The following is a 21,600-nucleotide window of genomic DNA, read 5'->3' on the forward strand; positions in this document are numbered from 1 at the left end:
CCAGCTCATTACAGGAAATAATGTTGGAAATGAAGAAACAGTCAGGGAAATAATTCTCTCTCTCTCTCTCTCTCTCTCACACACACACACACACACACTCAATCTCTCTCTCTCTCTCTCTCTTTCTCTCTCTCCTTTATTTTAACCACTTTTAGGCTGCTTCTCCAAAAAAGTGCACAAATGCCCGCTTTTTTCTTAACATCTCCGTTATTGACATTTTTCGATAGACAGACTGACAAACGGACAAAGAGAGAGAGAGAGAGAGAGAGAGAGAGAGAGAGAGAGAGATACCATTCCAAGAAAAAAAAAGAGGCCTAGCAAACAGGGCAATTTCGACGGATATTTTCACCTAAAAAAAAAAAGTTATTTGTAAGTCATTAAAATATGTTGACCTGATCTCATTAACAGCGCTAATCAATGTTTACCAATACACAATGTTTACAGGAAAAAAAACACATGTATCCGCTGCTGTCTCCTGAAATTAATAATAATGTTTACCGGACCTAATTAATTACAGCGTATTATATGGAGTTACTCATGCCCCACCTTTGCCATCTGCGAAATATGCCTGGCTATCATTATTCTAACCACCAGCCATCTGTGAAATAGGCCTGGCTATAATTACTCTAACCACCTGTCCATGATTATACACACCTGTCCATTATACACCTGTAGAGGATAATATGGAGACTACAGACACTCACCTTTGTAGCTGCAATATAAACAGTATCTAAGGTTAACATTTTTTGGGAGAGAGAGAGAGAGAGAGAGAGAGAGAGAGAGAGAGAGAGAGAGAGAGAGAGAGAGAGAGAGAATCGAAAATATCCCCGTGCGAAATCAATGAAGTGTTTCTGAATTCGATATGGAGTGGCACTTGAGACAGAGCTTCGAGGAACAGCTCAAGTGAGAGAGAGAGAGAGAGAGAGAGAGAGAGAGAGAGTGTGTGTGTGTGTGTGTGTGTGTGTGTGTGTGTGTGTGTGAGAGAGAGAGAGAGAGAGAGAGAGAGAGAGAGAGAGAGAGTGTGTGTGTGTGTGTGTGTGTGTGTGTGTGTGTGTGTGTGTGTGTGAGAGAGAGAGAGAGAGAGAGAGAGAGAGAGAGAGAGAGAGTGTGTGTGTGTGTGTGTGTGTGTGTGTGTGTGTATACGAGCCCTCATGTGTGCGTGTGTGCCCTCAAGCGAAGAACAATAACAGGAAAGAACGGTGACATCGGCAGCGCTAAATACAGGTCACGTTACCGGGAATCTGGGACTATTTCCGGCTTGTGTTACGTCGTCAGTCTACGCATATGAAACTCTATCTATCTCTCTATGATCCGTCTATCTATCCATTATTCTATATTTACATCTATCTATTTATCTATCCATCCATCTATTTACCCATCTACGCATCCACACATCTATTTATCTACGTCTATCTAATAATTTTTCTACCCATGCATCCATTCATCCAGACTGAGCCACTGTTTACTTTCTACTTCCACTGCCACACGCACACCCACACCAGCAGACAGGGCCGTCCCCATAACAAGCGGGACACTATGAGGCGCTTTAATAGTGGAGCGCTCTTTTAGGACCACCTTGTTGATTTCCTTAAAGATATAATTTTTTTTTAAGGGTCAAAAAAGCGGAAAGAAGCGTGGATGGAAAGATGAGTGTCCGTAGGTAAGTCTGGGTAAGATATGTATGAGTGCGAGAGGGATGGATGTAAAAGCAGGTGTATTATGATGAAACAAGCAGACTAGAATGTAATACAAGCAGATCAGAGTGTAATACAAGCAGACCAGAGTGTAATACAAGCAGACCAGAGTGTTATGACAGCAGATAAAAAACAGGAGGATTGAGAGGGATGGAAAGTGACGAGAGGGTGCAAGGATGATGCGAAAGAGAGCTGAATAACAGAAATTTGAGCATTCTTGAGAGTTTGCTATGATAAAAAAACAAGGAGTGAGAGGAAAAAGGAAAAGACGATATATAATGAAAATGGAAAACTGACGATATAAAACGAAGAGACGATATATAATGAAAAAACAATATGAAATCATATACTGTATAATGAAAAAAGGAAAAGAGACGATCAGTAATGAAAGGGAAAGCAGACGAGATGTAATGAAAAAGGGAAAAGTGACGATATATGTGAAAGTGAACGAGGCGATGTGGCTTTAACAGAGTAAAATGAAAATATTAAAAAAAATGAATAGTAAAAAAAAAAGAAAAAAAGAAAAAGAAAATACGGTGAAGACAGGCGAAATAATCTACCCTGGGAAAAATGAGAGAGAGAGAGAGAGAGAGAGAGAGAGAGAGAGAGAGAGTATAGCCGTTTATATAATCTCTACCCCAACTAATAAAACCAATAAAGTCAAATCCAATGACGATGTTCATTTTTTTTTTTAGTCAGAGAAAAATACGAACGACTCGCCTGACAGTCCCAAATAAATCCTTCAATAATCCGATAATCCAGAATGAAATCCCAGCCAACACAAGCTACACAGGGACATACACTTTACACTTACAGGAAGGTTCGTAAATCGCGCTCATCTAGTAACTCGCCTGGCAGTGTCTCGTGTGTTAAGGGAACGGCTCTGTCGGCTGATGTGGGCGCGAGGGGCAGTGGGGCATAGAAAATGAATAAACGATGCAGGTGGACTGTGATAAAGCTGAAGCGGAATGTAATTAAGCCCCCCCCCCTCAGGGTCTTTCTCTAACCCTTTCACTGCGATGACGGTTTTTACATCTTATTCATGCAACCTCCGGACGATTTTCATTCATCACTTGGGGCAACTTGAAGGGGTTTATGAAGGCAACGTCCAACCCTTCCAGTACCGAATACCTCTCCTACGCTGAATAAAACCGTCTGGCGGCAGCAAGAATAAAGTACAAGGAACAAAATGTAAAATAAAGTATCGTAGTAAAGACAATAACTCAGGAAATTAAAGTCTCCTGGTCCTTTACTGATATTAAATAAAGAATAAAGTATGATAGTAAAAATAAATAACTTACAGAAAATTAGTCTCCTCTTGCATTACTAACATCAAATTAAAGACTAAAATAAAGTATCGTAATAAAGCTAATAAATAACTCAGAAAACTAAAGCCTCCTCTTCCTTTACTGACAGCGTATTAAGTGCTAGTATTATTTCTTCACGGGTCTTACCTCTCTCACATGGAGTTAATTTGGCCCGCCTTCTTCTATGAAATGTTTCCCACTCCAAGGTGTATCTCTGGTTAATTGTGGGTTCCAGACACACACACACACACACACACACACACACACACACACAAACTCTCCTCTCTCTCTCTCATAACCTCTTGACGATTATATTTAGCTTACATAAAACTCTAACTAAAGAGGCCAACTCAACACTATACCCTCATGACTCTCCATCTACTACTACTTTTCCTTCTTCTTCCACTACTACTACTACTACTATTACCACCACCACCACCACCACTACTACTACGTTTCCTTCTTCTACTACTATCATTACTACTACTACTACTACTACTACTACTACAAGCACTTACCAGCCCAGGACAGTGGCTAAGCAGTGAAGAAGATAGTAATGCCTATATCCATCTACCATCCCCTATGCTGAATAAAATCGTCTGGGGATAGGAAGAATGACGTACTCGACCTGAAAGGGTGCACGACTCCCACCCTCTTCAAATACTACTCTCATACAATACTTCCCAATCTCACAATATTTCCCTCAGCTTTATAATATTACCCCACCAACCTCATTACTTTACGATCTTCCTATTACTTTTTCATATTTTTTAGATTACGATTTTCCTATTACTTTTTCTTATTCTTTTTGGATTACTTTAGGATCTTCTTATTACTTTTTCTTATTCTTTTTAATTACTTTACGATCTTCTTATTACTTTCTCTTATTTTTTAGATTACGTTAGGATCTTCTAATTACTTTTTCTTATTTTCTAGATTACTTTACGATCTTCCAATTACTTTCCTTCTTATTTTCAAATCTCACAGTACAATTTTCTCACCAAATCAACTTTCCCATCTAATAACACAAGAATTTCAACTTCATGGTTCATCTTTTCAACCTCATAATATATGTATATATCTTTTCAGTCTCATTATAAACCTGCCAACCTCACAAAAAGATTTCCAACTCCATTATTTTCCAGCCTAATATATCTATCCACATTTATATCACAATTACAATTCATATATTTTTTTTTGCCTCATTTCACCTTTATAAAACAACTAACTCACAACCTGAAATTATACCTTCTGACCTTTCTTTCATAATTTCAATCTAAACCTTACATTTTTCCAACTTTTCTACCTAATAATGTAACTTTTAGAACACACATTACAGTTATCTTGTTTTTCGTTTTTTCTTGGAGGGAACAATTTGCGGGCACCTGGCCTTTGGTTCCTTCTTTGCATAAAAAAAAAAATGCTCAACCTGGTAATTCAACCTCATAAAATTACGTTTGAACCCAGAAATATTACGTTTTCATAATATTTCCCTCAAAATTCTTTATAGTACATGTTAACCTCACAAAATTACCTTTTCCAGAATATTACGTTTGAGCCCCATAATATTTCGTTTTGAACCGGGTAATATAATTTTTCGAAAGGGCCAAAATTTCGGTCTTCGTGGTATATTGGCTGGGGAGTTGAGTGGCAGGGTGGGTAGAGCTCAATATTGGCAGGCGGGGCAAGCAGTCAGTCCCTCTCTACTTTACATTTTATGAAATACTTAAGCCTCTTTACACACGATTCACCTATTTCAAGAACATTTATTTATTGATTCAGTTACTTATGCACTCATTCATTTACCCATTTATCTATTTGCCTATTTATTCGTATTTAAATATTCAGTTATTCACTCATTCACTTACCCATTTATCTATCTATTTATCTACTTATTCATTGACTTGTATTTACTTATTCACTCATTAATTTCCCTATACATCTATTTATTTATCTATCTATATATGCATTTATTCAATTTTATTTATTTCCCTCTATACACTTAACTCTTCTCACGTCACCTCAAGGAAGTCGCTAAGTTCTTGTCACTATCTTAAGATTTTATTTAGATTTTATTTAAGATGGAAATATTTTTGGAAATGCATAGAAAATTTAAAAATAATGAGACAGTTTCTTTACACATACTTCACTTTTTCAGCCCAAGGACGTCTCTCTCTCTCTCTCTCTCTCTCTCATGCGTGCAACTAAGGGACGATTTGGAAGCAACTCTCTGTCTGTCTGTCTGTCTGTCTCTCATGCCTGGAACTAAGGGACGATTTAAAAGCATATCGTCCTATTTTCTTTTTCTTTTTCTTTTTTTACATGCAAAAAAAAAAAAAAAAAAAAAAAAAAAAAGCTCGTCACCCATAATTAACACCTTTTCAGCCTAAGGACGCCGATTTTTTCATTAACTCTGCCAAGACGATTTTTTTTTTTTTTCAATTTGGAGGAATTTTTTGAACACGGGGGGTGGGGGTGGGGGGGGTTACAGCCATCATTGTTCTCAGCACGACAGATTTTTCAATGAGCCACCCACACCCACACCCACCCACCCACCCACACCCACACCCACACCATCACGCACACACTTATGACTTAAAACTCTTAACTAAACTTTAATACTTCTCATCAATCCCATACACCTGTCACACCTGTCGAGAACTCCCTATGCGTCGTCGCCTTTTTTTATGCAAGGAAGAAGGAACCAAAGGCCAGGAGCTAGCAAGACAGTTCCTTCCACGAAAAAATAAAAAACAAAACAAAATATCACTGAGCCAAATTCAATATCCATTCATTTTTCGAGATGCCTGGACACACTGCACTGAAAAGACTGGAGATCACTGGCAGTCCTTAAATGCATTCTCTACATGACTTTCACATAAGTCTCTCACAGCAAGCACTTAATCTCTAGTTTTCTCCATAAATTTTGTAGGAATTAGTGTCCAAGTGGTGGCAAGATTGTGTGACATCATTTCGTGGCGCCTGGGTGAACTAAGGGATCTTGGGAAATGGAAACAGCTACCGTGCCTATGTTCCGACCCAGGTACAAGCAAAAAATAATCGTAATAATAATAGTATTGTTATTATTTTTGTTATTATTATTATTATTATTACTACTACTACTACTGCTGCTGCTTCTAATAATAATAATAATAATAATAACAATAAATAATACTAATAAAAATGACAAAAAAGAATAGAAAAAACGATTATTCGAAGAAGAGGAAGACGAAAACGATGAAAAGCAACAAGAATAAGAAGACGAAGAAGAAGAAGAAGAAGGAGACGAAGAAAAACAAAAAGAACAACAAGAAAAAATAATACACAAAATACCAGAATAATTAAACCAACAGTTGACACACAATTAATTAACGCTAACAAGAGTAAATCGTAATTAGTATCATCAAGGTGAAACGCAGACTGAAACTGGGGACATTTTGGAGGTAATTTGCGTGAAACGTGAACAGGATTTTGTTTCCCGCGGGTCGGTGGTTCGTATCTCTTGTCACCTCCTCCTAAGCGATTTATCTATCTATCTACTGTATTGCCAGACGCCTTAATCTCATAAGGGGTGGCCACAAGCAAATCGCCTCCATGTCGCCCTCTCCCCCGCCATTCCACTTCCCTGCTCCCTGCTCACACACCCCTCTCTCGTATACCTCTCCACTCCATCCCTCCATCTCATCCTTGGCTTCCCCCTCCCCCCTCCCTCTCCCCCCCTCCACCTCACTCACATAAACTCTCCTTATTTTGTTTATTACACCTTGCCGTCTTCTGTGTTACTGAAATCATTCTAATATCACCATACTTAAATCAATTGAATATCCTGCATAAATATCCCACAAAACGGCATCGGCCAGCCATATCCAAAAATAAATCGCTAAGGAAGAGGTGTTAGGGGCGAGACGAGGTCATGTCACTTAGCTGGCGAGACAATCTGAGGTCACCGTCCCCTCTCCCCTCCCCCTCCCCGTCACAATAAATCCACCAGCACGTGACGTCACCAGGATAACAAGCGCTCTGACTGGTCCAAAAGGTTGACGGAGGTTTGTGATTGGTGGAAGAATTCGTGACGTCATAGGGTTCGTGACGTAATGGAATAGATGGCTCTGACTGATAGAGGAATTCGTGACGTCATGGATTGGATGGCTCTGATTGGTGGGGGGCGTGACGTCATGGATTAAATGGTTTTGATTGGTGGGGGTTCGTGACGTCATGGATTGGATGTTTCTGATTGGTGGAGAAGTTCGTGACGTCACAGAATGGAGGCTCTAGATTGGATGAAAGGGTGACATCATTGGAGGCTTAAGTGGGTGATATGGATTGGAGACTTGTAACAGGAGGTGGAGTGGGAGACGCCATGGAGACTAACTGGAGGTCCTGACTGGAGGAATAGGTGACGTCAAGATGTGAAGACTCGACTGTAGGAGTAGGTGCCGTCGTGGATTGGAGGCGGAGTGGGTGACGTCATAGTTTGAAGAGTAATGGCGTGCCGTGGCTGCGTGACATGAGACGAGGTGGATTAGGTGACGTCACTGGAGGTGGGTGAGTGACGTCATCTGTCCCAAGAGTGGGCGAGAGAAAGGAGAATCCCCAGGCACGGGGGCCGCGGGGGGGGGGGGCACAACTCGTCAAAGGCCCTCTAGCGGTTCCAGAAAATACTACAAAAACACAAGATACCGGGAACCATTACAATTATCCCCGCGAAGCCTCAAAACGAAGCATCAAGTGGAGAAGATGTCAAAGAAGCGAAGTTTCCGAGTGGTGGAGTGGGTGGGGAAGTGGGTGGAAGGAGGCACCAAGAAAAAAGAAAATCTGGAGTAAATGGCGGACGCGTTGGCGAGAGAAAACGCGGCCGAAGACAGAAAACGCGGTCGTGAGAGGAGGGTATATAAGGCGCGCGTTTCCAGGCGGCCCTCGCATACTCATTCTCCCTGCCACACGGGGCAGACGCACGAGCCGCTGTTAACCATACACCCCTCGGCCGCTAACTTCTCAGATTCAACTCTCTGGTCATTTTTTCAGTCCCCCCTACCCACCTACCTCCCTCCTCGCCCCCCATCCCTTCAACGCGTCCCCATTACCACGTCAATTCGTTCACTGGACTATTAAAAACTCGGGTGCCAGCGACTGCTATCACCCACTCTACCGCTGGACTTTGAAGGTAAGTTAATGAGTGCAAGGGAATGTACTGATCATGTATAGAATCAGGTGCAGGGAACGAATCATGTATAAAAGTGAGTAGGAAGGTAGAATCATGCATCACGTGGACGCGGCTGTAAAATGTATAAAAGTGGAAGGGAATGTATTATTATGTATGAAACTTAGGCGATGAATTATGTAACGCCAGGGAAAATTTATGAATGTCTATAATAATTACAAAGGAACGTATGGTCATGTATAGTTTTCAACAAGATATGATGTCCGTCGTCTTTCTGGTCAGCTTAGGTTTTCTTAACGCCTACTCCTTAGCTATTTATTTTGCGTACCACAACTTAATAGTTCTTCCATTGTTAACGTCAAAAAAAATATATAACACAAACATCACTTAAGCCAGTATTAACATCCCATACAGAGAAATAAACTGGAAAGGATGTGGTGCTAAGGAGTCTTCCCGAGTTGTGTTCTATGGGAGGTTTCCTAGCACTCTTTCCCTAGCGACTTACTCTCTGTATTACATCTTCTATCATCCTGTACGAAACCGAAGCAAATCATGTCGATACTAATAACACAACACAAAAGGGAATATCAAAGTGCAAAAAGACATAATAAATCACTAACAAAACGATGCCACGAAACCGACAACGCCACGCACAATACTGGTCCTTCCCTGGCGAGAGCAGGACGCGTAGTAAAAAATAAATAAATAAATAAATATATATAAATGTAAAATACGTATGATAATGTATATGGCTAGATGTATAACTGCTGTGTGGTGCAATTGCTAAGATGCTTCCTACTGCCAGTGTGCAAAGTGGTGATGAGAAAGTTCCTGTTGCCTAATTAGAATATTTATTAACTCAGAATTACCTGCCTGACACCTGCTACATGTGATCACACCTTGACTCTCCCCCAGCGACTAAGATATCAAGGGACGTACCTGGTATCACTAAACTATCAAGACATCGTTGGAGGTGCCTGTGTGTGTGTGTGTGTGTGTGTGTGTGTGTGTGTGTGTGTGTGTGTGTGTGTGTGTGTGTGTGTGTGTGTGTGTCCTCCAACTACACAAGCCTGACAGAGGGCCTACACGACAAACACACTTCATAAACAAATTACTTAAATGGATAATCAGAGTGGGGAGAACAGCAGACACAGACCATGTTAACTGAGCTTCACACTGCACAGAACCCATCCTCACAGGGCTTGTGGACGGGCTCTGTGCAGTCGAAGAGATGGAATTCTTTTACGCTTCGCCCTCCCAAAACTCATTCTCAGAGACTCTATGGATGGACTCTGTGTATTGCAAAAAGGTAGCACAGAAGCATATCGCCGCGAGTCAATTAGTTTAGAGCAAAAAATAAATAAATAAATAAATAAAAAACTCATTACCTCTTTCTCTCAATGTTCCGGACAGCACAAACTCACCCTCAGCCTCCATGGACTAAGAAACGTTTGTGTGGATGGGCTCTGTGTAGTCGGAAACGTTTGTGTGGATGGGCTCTGTAGTGCGAAACGTTTGTGTGGATGGGCTGTGTGTACTACGAAACGTTTGTGTGGATGGTCTCTGTGTACTGTGGAACGTTTGTGTGGATGGGCTCTGTACTGCGAAACGTTTGTGTGGATCGGTTCTGCGTATGGCGAAACGTTTTTGGGTGGAAGCATAAAATCGCCGACTATGCAAATCCACCGGCCTTCATGTGATTTACGCGTCGCAACTTTAAAAAAAAAAAAGTAATTATAATAATAATAAAAATGACGAAATGACCAAAGATACAGTCGGGAAAAAAAAAACTCATTTCTCCTGTCAAAATTCACATAATCCACATGTACAGTCGGTAACAAAAATCGTGTCACCTCTCTCTCTGTCTCCACGGGCTTTGAAAATTAGTCTCATGCATTCGTAACAACCGACACTGACGAATTTATTTTGCCAAAGATCAGTCTCATCCATTTCGTCTGCTTTGTATTTACCAGATTAAATTTCAAGGTCCATGGAGGGAATAGGACCCTGGTTGACGATAGTATGTATGGTGTGTGTCACGTATAAAATTGTGAGTTTTATGCCTGCGTTAATAAATGTGGGCTGCTGAGAGGAGTAAAAGTCTGTGGAATATGTAGTAAAGTGGGAATAAGTAAAGTAATAAAGTGATAATAAGCAGTTATGAAGAGGGAATAAGTAAAGTAATAAAGCAGAAATATGTAGTTATGAAGAGGGAATAAGTAACAACGCAGGAATAAGTAAAGTAATAAAGTGGGAATAAATAAAGTAAAGCAGGAATAAATAAAGTAATAAAGCAGGAATAAGTAAAGTAATAAAGTGGGAATAAAGTAATAAAGCAGGAATAAGTAAAGTAATAAATTGGGAATAAATAAAGCAATAAAGCAGGAATAAGGTAATAGGTAAAGCAATACAGTGGGAATACGGTAATAAGTAAAGTAATAATGCGGTAACAGGTAAAGTAATAAAGAGGGAATACGTAAAGTAATAAAGAGGAAATGGGTAAGGTAATACAGCGGCAATGAGTTATGAAGAGGGAATAAGTAAAGCAATTAAGCGGGAATACGGTAATAAGTAAAGTAACAGAGCGGAAATAGGTTACGTAATAAAGCGGGAATAGGTAGTTATGAAGAGGGAATAAGTAAAGCAATAAAGCGGGAATACAGTAATAAGTAATACAGTGGGAACAGGTAAAGTAATAAACAGGGAATAAGTAAAGTTATGAATAGTGAATAAGTAAAGCAATAAAGCGTTAACAGGGAAGGTAATAAAGCGGGAATGGGTGAAGCTTTGAAGAGGGAATAAGTAATGAAGCGGAAATAAGTAAAGTAATAAAGAGGGAATACGTATATACACCAGGAATAAATTAAGTAATAAAGCAGGAAGAAGTAAAGTAATAAAGCAAGAATAAGTAAAACAGCTCCTGAGATGAGTAAAGGCAGGTGAATCAAAGGGCTGATGAGATGAATAAGAGTAGGTGAGGAAATGACCTGAGATGGGAAAGGCAGGTGAGTAAAGAGACCAGTGAGATGAATAAGAGTAGGTGAGGAAATGACCTGAGATGGGTAAAGAGACTAGTGAGATGAATAAGAGTAGGTGAGGAAATGACCTGAGATGAGTAAAGGCAGGTGAGGAGGAGGGCTGATGAGATGATTAAGAGTACAGGTAGGTATGGGAGCGACCTACGTTGAGTAAGGGTCGCCGGGGAGAAGACTCGTGAGATGAGTAAGGTGGAGAAACAGCTGCTAAGAGGGAGGGTGATAGGGTACAGGAATGAGTAACGATGGCGGGTGTTGGAATGAGGCAGGTGGAATGCGTGAGAGGCTACTGGTTCTTGGAATGAGAGAGGAATTAAAATCGTTCGGAATGAGAGACGTGACAGATTGATGGAGTGACAGACGTGGGAAACTGCTTGGAAGAATTAGACAGGTGGGATGAGAGAAGACAATGCGAGGATAAAAGACAGGTGGAATGAACGTAAGAAATGGGAGACGGCTGGAATGCACGAGATATCAAAGTGGAGTGAAGAGGGAGATCTCTGAAACGTGGAAGAAAAAATGGAAGCATAGGAGAAACAAGACACTGCAAATCGGGGAAATAAAAAATAACAATAGGTAAAAAGGAAGGTTGCGGGAAGCCGGGAAAAATAAGAGATAAAATGGAAGAATGACGAAACGCTGGATAAAAAAAAAGTTTGAATAAAGGGACTGCGGAAAAGGAGGAATAAGAAGTCTTGAAAAAAAAAATAAAAAATCTACTGAACTAAAACCGGAAAAAATAAAGGCATCCTGAAATACAAAACTGCTGAAATAAGGGACAAGTAAAGGCCTCCTGAAATGCGAAATAAATAAATAAAAACTAATAAAATAGGCGAAATAAAATACTGCTGAAAAGAGTCACAGATACTTGAAAATTATAAAAGCCAGTTGTAGTAAAGGGAAAAATAAAGCGCTTACCGGAAGAAAAGTTGATTATAGAAGGGGAAAAACACAAGCTCTCTCAAAAGGGAAAACGTAAGAAACTAGGCAAATAAGAGGCAGATAAAATAAAAAGCTAAATGACTAAGGGGGAAAAAGGGAGGTAACAGAGATATAAAGCTAGTGAAATAAGAGATAAAGATAAATGAGTGAGTGAGTGAGTGAGTGAGTGGGGGCTGAGGAAAAGAAAACAATCAAATGAGAGAGAGGAATTCAAGAGTAAACGGAAAGAAAATGAAATCGAAACGAGTGAATTAGGACTAAGGACGTGAGCAGTCCGTCGTCAAAGGCTACTGAGGAGAATAACTAAGTAAATGATTTCTCGGTAAGTGAATAAATGAAGCAAATGTATAAGGGCTTCGGGACAATGAATAAGAGCTAGAATCAGGTATATGAATCCTGGCTGGAGAGAGAGAGAGAGAGAGAGAGAGAGAGAGAGAGAGAGAAGGTCACAGGAGACATAAAATATGACTCTCAGTAATACTCCAAATGTCAGAGTGAGTAGGTGTAAGGGTGTGCGTAGGGTGGGAAGGTGTAGGGGTGTGGACAGGGATGTGGGCGGGAAGTAAGGGTGTGGGGGTGAGGATAGGGGTGTGTGGGGGGTGAGAACAAGGGTGTGGATTGGGAGTGGGTGTGTGAGGGTGAGGGCAGGAAGTGGGTGTGTGGGGATGGGTGTAAGCAGGGGTGTGGGAGTGTGTAAGAGAGGCCTGTTGCTGTTCTACCATTTGTCACACACTCTCTCGCTCTCACCTCCCTCCCCCACACACTCTAACACACTCCATCATTATCGATTTAACGGGGAATTATGCGTCTACAACTGTCACAAATATTACTGCGTGGTCTATTTCCATTATCACTACTACTATCTATCTCATCATCTATCTATCTAATAAATGAAGTTGTATCCTGTGAAGTGGCTCACTACTACTACTACTACTACCACCCCCACCGCCATTTCATCTATTGTACCAATACTATTACTTCTACTACTACGGCCATCATCAAAACCCCTTCTCCTTCTACTACTACTGCTACTACTACTACTACTACCATTTCATCTTCTATTGTACTACTGTTACTACTACTACTACTACGGCCATCATCAAAACCAATTCTCCTTCTCCTCCCACTACTACAACTGTCATAAAGACTTTGTAGTTACTTGTAGAGAAGTATATTTTAGACTTGTGGTCGAGCGGCTTTTATATCTTGTAGTAGTTTCCCCACCAGATGTCATGTAGTGACGGGAGAGGTAAAGAATAGTATGGGACTATTTTTATTTGTCTTGGAAATATTAAACAGGTATAATAGTATAAGTCCTGGGTAGCTACCTCCCTGTCTCGCTATCTCTCTCTCTCTCTCTGTTCTAAGGCTAATCTCCGTCTCGACCTCTCTCTAGGGTCGCTTGTCTCCTTCTAAACTCTCTTTCCTAAAATCTGGTGTAGTAGGGTGTGTGTGTCACGTATGTTCCTCATGGCAACAGAACTTTCTCACGAGAGGACTGCTGACAGCTAACTGCATCATCTCCTTACTGGCCGCTGTCGTCAGCTTTCCTCCGTGTAAGCGTTTAGCGCTGCTCGCTTCTCGCAAACACAACACCTTCTCATCATTTGACTTCCTGCTTCTATCTGTCTCTCTATCTATCTATTTATCTATCTATCTATTATGTAGTCCTATATTTGCTCGGCCGCGCGAAAATGGCGTACCATCGACATTTAATAGTTATAATATATTAATACATACTACATACACATTATAATGAACTTATAAGCTAATTAAGTGAAATACATAATATTGTAAAGTAACATAATTGTATGAATATTGTATACATATATTATTCATAGTAAATAGTGATTATTCAGTAATATTACATTTTAAATAAGTTGAATACATATTGGAATAAATGCATTAAAGTAAATTATTTAACTGTAATACAGTATGTACTTGGGTTATTATAGTGAAATGCATACATGCAAGAATAAAAATAGTTTAAAATTAAGATTATTGTAAGAGTTATTAATATTTCATTTAAAGATAATGGTACTGGTCTGCCATATATGGGTCATTCTTCTTTGTGTTATTATTATTATTATTATTATTATTTTTTTTTTTTATATATAATTAATACTATATACAAAATATATACACTTCATTCAGGGTGGTTAACTGTGATGTTAACTCTACACCCACTAAACAATGACTCCAAATTAGCAATTCTTGCATGCATTCTGTGCATGGCCAACAGCAATACTGCAACCACAATGCAGATAATTATAAAGACAGAAGGTGCTTGGCTATACACATAATATGGGTTGAACATACTCAAACTCAAATCTTCCCAGGGCTTCATTGTTTCATTGATCAGCTGCATAGTTTCAAACTTAGGTGAAGTCAGCTTAATACTTGTGCTCATGTTTAAGTTCATATCAGGCAGTGGGTGGAAATGTTTGTGTGTATGGTTGATAATGGCGTAGTGATTGATGGTGGAAAAAGTAGACATGGATGGTGTAAATACCGCACAGTAGTCTGGTGCTATGTATAATCCTGAGGCTGATGTATGAGATGGTGGTATATCTGGACAGACTATGTAAACTGATGTGTTATGAGGGAAATAAAAAAACTGCGAGTGTCCAATGCGTTGATGGTGTACAAGTTTATCTGGAGCAAAAGTGAAGTTGCAATGATGATGAATATTGTTATTGCTGATGATAGCCATGTCACAAGGGACCGTATCAGTAGGCTGAAACGTGAAAATGTACGCAGGACAAAGATGAACAGCATGTAAGGATGTGCGGCACTTTCGCTCAATCGTTGACTCACTTGCGAAAGTGACAGTGTCTCGTCTCTTGGAGACCATGATGAGTTCGGTGTCTGTGTTGATGTTGATGATGACTAAAGTGTTGTTGTTTCTATAGGGGAAGGGGTGTATTTGGTATACTGTGAACAGGTCTTCCGTGATGAATGGTACATGAACTATCACTGATGTTGGTGTTAGTGTTGCTTCCAAGTACGGGTAATATTGCATAAATTCCCTACTGCGGAACAATGGCTTCAATTTATGTTTATGTATGCCTTGACTAACTATCTGACGTAGCTCATGAACTGGGAGTAAGTCATTTGTGATCTTGCCATCACCAGCATTCGAAATTCCTTGCATAAGTGCCCTGAAATGATCTCTAGTGTTCTCTAATTGTAGTAGAATCGTGTCAATATGTTCTGTGATGATGGAGAAGTGCTGGAAAAGGGTAACGTTACCCTCCAAGTCATTTATTTTATCTATACTCTCGAGAGCTACGTTTTCTGCTTGTTTCAGATTTTTCACAATTGTTTTCATTGCCGAGTTCTGTCCTGTGATGAATTTATCTTGGTATGTTAGTACCTGAGCTATCTTATTAAATTTTTTGTTTATTTCTTTAAGGTCATCCTCTGTAGCCAATCCAAAGATGTTCCCAAGAATTGCGCCGCCCAGATCGAACAAACCGCGCTTTTGGCGAGTACGTGTGATGTTGTTCCTGTCGCTCAGCACCTCTGTTCCATAAGATGGGAGATCTTGGATCATGACGAGCATAGTTGACTTCGCCTGTTCTAGTTTCCATTTCGCTAACTTCACCATTTCATCCACTTCCTTGGTGATATGTGATTGTGAAACATAATTCCCTATCTTGAAGTCCAGAGTTCGCATCAGCGTCGCAAGTCTTTCTATATAAGTAGGTAAGTCATACAAGTAATCTAGACTTATTTCAGTACTCATGACGTCCTTGACGATTGTAGTCGTGGCCGTTGGAGCTATGAGGCATCCTTGTCGTACTATATGCTTGGGGTCTAGGTGCGCATATACCCTTACTATGTATAGGAGAATCCATAGCATAAGTCCCTTCATCGTAACCTACCGAAAAAAAAAAAATCTATTAATTTCCTATAATGCTGTGGTTGATGATAGTGATGATGTGCGTTACGGTTGGCTGTTATTTCATGTATAGAAGGAGTTTAAATCGATATTTAATTCTCGTAAATGATGTACTGTAGATTTCATTGGAATAGTTGCACCTATGTTCGATTGTTTGGTATATGACCTTAATTTCTTTTTGTAATCATTGTTGTGTTCTTGCTTGGTTTCTTGAGGTACGTTCACCTGTTCGGTTGTATCCGAGGCTGAATAATTATGTGATAATTCCCTTGAAACTCGTTTTAAATGGTCAATATGAACTTGTTTTTCCTCGCCACTTGAAAGTGACTTAATTAAAACTTTGTTTGCCTTTATGTTAATTACTCTGTATGGGCCCTCAAATTTAGGGGATAATTTATTGTCTCTCGTATGAATGACTCCGTAAACAATGTCTCCTAAGCTGATAGGTGAATCTTTTGCCTTCTTGTTAAATGCCTCCGTCATTTCTTCCTTGGACATCGTTAATTGTTTTTGCACTCTTTTGTGAATGTCCTGGAATTCACGTAAACGGAGTTTAGAGTAATCATCGTAATTGTATATAGGCATGCTGTCACCTTCTAGGAGCTCATATGGTAATTTTTTATCTGTGCCATATATAATGAAATGTGGTGTGTCACCAATGGATTTATTTATAGACCCATTAATGGAGGCCTCTACTCTGGGAATCCAATCATCCCAGCTTGCATAATTTTCACTGAGAATGTGTCGTAGCACATCTAATACCTTTTATTTTGTCTCTCTACCAACCCATTCGATGCTGGGTGATAGGCCAAAACGTTAACCTTTTTAATGTTGTATTGTTTACATATTTCTTGTAAGATCTCAGAATTAAATTCTCCTCCATTATCACTTATTAATACCTTTGGGGTAGTAAAGCGACATATTACATTATCTGTTATTGCCTTTGCTACTGTCTCTGCTGTCTTATCTTTAATTGGAGCTAAAATGACATAACGGGAAAAATGATCCGTTGCTACGAATAAGTATAGGTTATTATTGTATGATAATGGCATCTTGAGTAAATCAACAGCGACAACGTCCCATGGTTGATGTGGTACTGGGTAATTACCCATCGGTGCAGGTGTGATTGGGTATCCTTTGTGTTTCGCACATGATTCGCATCTGTCTATATGATTGTGTATATCTCTTCGTAATGAAGGCCAGTAATATAATACCTGTGCTTGGTTGAATGTCTTATCCTTTCCAGGGTGTCCTGCATGTGGGCTGTCGTGTATCATTCGTAATACTTGGGGTATCATGTCATTAGGTACTACCAACTGGTTAGTATTTCTTTGGCGTTTTGGTTGTTTAGAGTTAATTTTGTATAATGTATTATTGACCATTGTGAATTGTTCAAGTGGGACATGCAGTTTGGGTAATTGTATGTCATCTCCACTTTCTAACTTGTATATTACTTTTGACCATACTGGGTCAAGTCTTTGTGCCTTTGCGATATCCTCGTGGTTTGGGATATTTCCTTTGAGATCTAACGCCGCGACCTGAATTGTGTTCGGGTTCCTAGATAATGCGTCAGCTACTATATTCATTTTACCTTGTATATAATGTATTTGTACATTGTAGTTTTCAACTGTACATTTCCATCTTGCTCTCCTCCCAGAAAGGAGTTTTTCTTTAAACATACCCACCAGTGGTTTATGGTCGGTGAATAAGTGGATTTCGTAACCATATACCAAATCTCGAAACTTTTGTAATGCAAAAATCACTGCAAGTGCCTCTAAGTCTGTAGTGCTATAATTTTTCTCCGCACCTCTTGTCTGTCTGCTGGCAAATGCAATTGGTTGATTCTTTCCTCTTTTATCTTCCTGCATCAGTACAGCCCCTAATCCTTTAACTGATGCGTCTGTACAAATAAGAAATGATTTCGTGTAATCTGGATATGCTAAACAAGGTGCATTCGTTAGTTTAATTTTTAGATTGTTAAATGCCCTTTTTTGTTCTTCTTCCCATTGGAATACAGCATCTTTTTTGAGTAGTTGGAATAGAGGGAAGGCTATATGAGAGAACTGTGGTACGAAGGACCTATAGTACCCAGCCAGACCTAAAAATTGTCTAACTTCGTCAGTCGTAGTGGGTTCAGGAAAATCTCTCACTGCCTGTATTTTGTCATCAGTGGTGTGAATACCATCAGAGCTTAATTTGTGGCCTAAGAAATTTATTTCCTTAAAGCAAAATTTGCATTTAGAAAGTTTAATTTTTAATCCAGCATCACTAAGCTTTTGTAAGAGTAAGTCTAATTTCCTGAGATGATCCTTAATATTCTTCGTTGCGATAATAATATCGTCAAGATAAACAAATATTCCTTGTCCTAAAATTCCGGACAATACGTAATTCATAAGACGCTGGAACGTACCGGGGGCTGTCCTCAGTCCCATTGGCATTCTTGTATATTGATAATGGCCTCTGTTTGTTGAAAAGGCAGTGTATTTACGTGACTCCTGAGATACCGGAATCTGATAGTATCCGTTTAGGAGATCGATGGTCGAGAATATATTATTCTCAGGACCAATATTCTGTAGAACATCACTTAGCAATGGCATGGGAAATCTGTCAGGGATTGTGTGATTATTTAGTTTACGGTAATCTACTACCGCACGCATTTCTCCATTTCTCTTGGGCACAAAGAAAAGGGGAGCGTTCCACGGAGAAACTGAAGGCTCAATAATTCCAAGCTTTAACATTTCATCGACATACTGATTTGCAAGTGTACGTTGGGAGTGTGGTATGCGATAAGCTGGTACGAAAATTGGTGGTGTTTCTGGGTGCACATTAATCATGTGATTAATCAAGTTAGTACACCCTAATTGTTCTCCGGGCAAGGCTACGGTGTCCCTGTGTGTTTCCAGCAGGGTTAACAAATCATTTTCTTCGTCAAATTCACCTGAGTGAATTAAATTCTCTTTTATTCTTTCTCTATCCGTAGATTTTATCTCACTTGTTACTCCACCAATATTTATTTCCTTCACAGGGGCTAAACATTTTTCAATATTAACTATGCAAGTTCCCTTCTTCAACTGAACTTCCCCATTCATGTGATTAATAATGAATATCTGAGTTAGCCCTTCGTCGTTCGTATGACATAATGCGTTTTCTACTGACAATCCCTTTACTTTACATAATTCTTCTAAGACAAGAACAGTACTATTCCGTAATTTGCTCTTTATGGTAACCTTCATGTATGAATTAGGTGGTATAACCAAATCATTAGTGAGATGGGCTGGAAAAATTGATAAATCAGTACTGTTATCTGGGTCACTAATTCTGGAGGATGGGGTTGCTGGTGTAAGTGGATCTATACACTCATCTGTTTGTGTATGTTTGTTAAAGCCTTTAATATTACCAATTCTTTTTGGCTCTCTTCTACCAATCGGTGAGGGCTCTGAAAGTATTTCCTCTATAAATTCATTATCAAAGTCTATTCCATTCATTTGTGGGAGTATAGTTATGTTCTCAGTTCTCATGGATCTTAAGCCCAGTAACATATGAGCTTTAATTGCTAAGTTTTCAACGATATAGAACAATGCAGAGAATGGTCTTGTAGTTTCTGTGAAACTGAGATTTAATCTTATCATACCTTTTACTGTAATCTCTTGACCATCTACTGTGTTTAATTCTAAATCAGCTTCATCCAGAAAAGTTACTTTCTTTTTATTTTTAAGAATTCTATTTAGTTCTTCATGTGTTATTAAGTTCACTGGAGAGCCTGTATCTAAAAATAAGGAAACGTTTTGATCCTCACATACAGCTGGTATCAAGATACACTCATTTCCCAACATGCCTCCTATGTGAAGTTTAACCTTGTTCTTCTTTACGTTTGTTCGTTTTTTGTCATGACTTGGTCTTCCCCCGATTTGAACATAGACACAATTTTTTCTACTGTTTTGCAATCACTAGTCCAGTGCCCTTGGTATCTATGATGCCTACAGTAAGGACCAAATCCTTGTGTCTTTTGATTATCCTCTTTGCCTTGATAAAGCATTCATACCTTGTGTGTCCTGGTTTTGCACAGTAATGACACAGAATGGACCTATCCCTTGACTGTGACCTACGAGGTGATTTCCCATAAAAAGTGTTGTTTATGGCGCGAGACCTGCTCGGGCTGCGCGAAAACTTATGAAACTGCCTGTAGGAAGGCGTGTGGGAACGAGGTCTAGGCGTCTTTGTTTGTTTGGGCTGCCTCATTTCAGGTCGCGATCGATTTTGTTCTCTGTTTGGGGTCGGTGTTGATGTTTTCACAGCTGATACTGTCTCAGGTACCCTGATTCTACCAGAATGTGCATGTGTGTCGACCACACCTGCTTTACTGCACTGCATCTCTACCTCGTTCATTAAGTCTAGTAAGCACATTCCCGGGGTGTACGCAATTGTTTTGGCGATCTTCAGGGTTCTATCAGGTAATTTACACAAGGCAGCTACATAACCAATGATGTCCACGACGAGGTCTGGGGACATCTTTCCATCATCTGTTATCCACTTAGAATTCTCCAGAGTAGCTAATAGGGTTCTCTTGATTGTGGAGACATCAGCAGTTATTTCACTGAGCACATGGTTTGTAGTGTGCTCCCTTACAAGATCTACAATTTTATGTAATTCTGGAATTATACCTGGCAAGAAGTTCATACCTCCAGAAAATTTCTTCAGAAATTCAGTTTTAAATTCATCATATGTCCTAGCACGATGTAGCTTATCGGAGCGCAATAAATTGCTTGCTGGACATCTTTCCTGGCTTATGCAAGATGAAAAAATAGCAATTTTCTCTTGTTCATCTAGTATGTGGCGCTTGATGAACATTTGTTCGCACTGACTGATTAATGAAATGACATCAATGCGATCCTTGTCTGTGCCAGAGAATTTTGGGGCAGTCTTATCCTCGTGATACACAAAAACGTGAGGTGTGGTTTTTAGATCAACAGTATTTGTTTCTTGATTCATATTTAATGATTGCCCTGTTAATTCAACTTGTACGAGTTTATCGTTATGTGAGGGAATGGTAGAATATGTATGACCGGACCGGTGAACCCTGTTAAGTATATTGGCATACGTATTTAAGGCAGCTGCGAAGTCGATACTCTCAACGTCTGAAGGGGTTTCCCACTCATCATCCGAAACTCCCGTATTTGTTTCCTTATCTATAACGTGTGGTGTGGGTTGTACAATGGGTGGGCTGTCTCTTAATTGTGAGTCTGATGTTGTGGCAATTTGTGTGTCATCTGGTATTAACGTGGGTGGTTGCGAAAATATTCCTGTCATTAAGATATGATGTTATGAAATACGCCTCTTGTTTATTTATGTCCTAGCAAACTAGATGATTAAATAAGTTGAATATAGCTAATTTTAGCACTGAGAAGAAATGAGCAAGTATAATTTTACCCACTTGATACAGATCGTAGAGGTGTGTCGATACAAAAGTCGATCTCGGAAGAAAATACAGGTTTGATTGAAGATCTCTTGATAATTCTAGTGGTGTGTTGATGGACGATATTACTCAGGAAACTCCATG

General features: G+C 39.6%; 1 protein-coding gene across 1 annotated transcript in view; it reads left to right on the forward strand.

Annotated features, from left to right (window-relative positions):
• Positions 1–7,973: 7,973 nt before the first annotated feature.
• AstA (allatostatin A) overlaps positions 7,974–21,600 on the forward strand; it is a 230,672-nt gene continuing 217,045 nt past the window's right edge. Inside the window, exon 1 of the mRNA XM_080275863.1 lies at positions 7,974–8,165. The gene's annotated coding sequence lies outside the window, so the exon portion shown is untranslated. The remainder of the gene's footprint in view (positions 8,166–21,600) is intronic.

This window comes from Coenobita brevimanus, chromosome 63 (genome assembly GCF_032717465.1).
Source record: "Coenobita brevimanus isolate Jiangsu-jjx chromosome 63, ASM3271746v2, whole genome shotgun sequence".
NCBI classification, from domain to species: Eukaryota; Metazoa; Arthropoda; class Malacostraca; order Decapoda; family Coenobitidae; genus Coenobita; species Coenobita brevimanus.